Source organism: Schistocerca gregaria, chromosome 7 (assembly GCF_023897955.1).
Source record: "Schistocerca gregaria isolate iqSchGreg1 chromosome 7, iqSchGreg1.2, whole genome shotgun sequence".
Taxonomy (NCBI): domain Eukaryota; kingdom Metazoa; phylum Arthropoda; class Insecta; order Orthoptera; family Acrididae; genus Schistocerca; species Schistocerca gregaria.
The window spans coordinates 400676550-400678098 of NC_064926.1; the positions used below are offsets into that span (position 1 = coordinate 400676550).

At 41.5% G+C, this 1549-nt stretch overlaps 1 non-coding gene across 1 annotated transcript; it reads left to right on the forward strand.

Annotated features, from left to right (window-relative positions):
- The first annotated feature begins 1035 nt into the window (after positions 1–1035).
- Positions 1036–1110, forward strand: Trnal-caa (transfer RNA leucine (anticodon CAA)). The gene has a single exon. It is a non-coding gene; the product is annotated as a tRNA-Leu (tRNA).
- Positions 1111–1549: the final 439 nt, after the last annotated feature.

Below are 1549 nucleotides of genomic sequence, written 5' to 3' on the forward strand. Positions count from 1 at the left end.
GGGCTGAAAATCAGACGTTCTGACGTTGTATCTACACAATAACTAATGCTTATTACACACTTCTTTGTTAAATATTCGTTTGCAATCACGCTTGTTTTATTCTCTCACTCCCTCTCATAATGGATATGGTCTGGGATGCCCTAGTTCCTTTGTGTCTAAATTTCCCTGGTAATTTTCTTTTCTGTCAGCACTTAAAATAGATTCAACAGATTTCACGTAGACACTGCACAGGAAAGCCGATTCCTGTACAGTAAACAACCAACTCCAAACGCAATCTGCCAATTAAAGAAATGATTAAATTCTAGTAGCACTATCTAAAAATAACATCATTTGATTAGAATACAAATGAGGTGCTGAAGGCCAAAAGAACCGAAAGCACAACACTGTCGATCCCACATTTAACTGAATATAAAAGAAACCAATGAGGCAGTTTGTCATGGATGTTCATATATATGTACAGTCTGAGCGCACAATACAGATAAACCTAACCCATCATAATATCAAAAGATGTCAGAAGCACGAATAAATGTTACAGTCTTACAATCGACAATGATGTGCTTTGTGGTTCTCAGTGCCCCAGATGGATTACTCTACGATAAAATCCGAAATTTAATATACTGAATCTCATTGAGAATACCCCCAAGTAGTAGCGAGATGGCGATGTCATTCCACTTTTGATATCAAGGTTGGGGGATGTTTCCAGAATGTGATTTTCACTCAGCAGCGGAGTGTGCGCTAATATGAAACTTCCTGGCAGATTAAACCTGTGTGCCAGACCGAGACTCGAACTCGGGACATTTGCCTTTGCAAAGTTTTAATCTGCCAGGAAATTTCATATCAGCACACACTCCGCTATAAAGTGAAAATTTCATTCTGGAAACATCCTCTAGGCTGTGGCTAAGCCATGTCTCCGCAATATTCTTTCTTCCAGGAGTGCTAGTTCTCCAAGGTATGCAGGAAAGCTTCTGCGAAGTTTGGAAGATATGAGACGAGGTACTGGCGGAATGAAAGTTGTGAGGACGGGGCGTGAGCCGTGCTTCGGTAGTTCAGTTGGTAGAGCACTTGCCCTCAAAAGGCAAAGGTTCCGAGTTCGAGTCTCGGTCCGGTGCACAGTTTCAATCTGCCAGGAAGTTTCATATCAGCGCACACTCCGCTGCAGAGAGAAAATTTCATTGTCGTTATGATCGCCTTTTTTAATAGCGCGGTCCTTACGCGAAATGTATGTTGTGGGTTGTAGAATCCCTCTGTAGTCAACTTCAGGTGTCATTTCTCAGCAGCGTTCCTCGAAAAGAACGTCGTGTTCTCTCGTTGGATTTCCAGTTGTCCTACTTGGTGAGTGTAATCCGACTGCTGAAAAAAAAAAAAAAAATTAGTCGACATACAAAGTGACTCTCGTGACAATTTAATTAATTCGCCTATCAAATAGATATCAATGAAGTGTCGTCTGTCGGGAGGAAGAGATGGCTAGGGCACCACGGAATGATTCTTGAAAAGCGTTTCTTTTTTTTTTTCGCTGCGGCGATATCTTTTAACGAAATTTCAGGGCGAG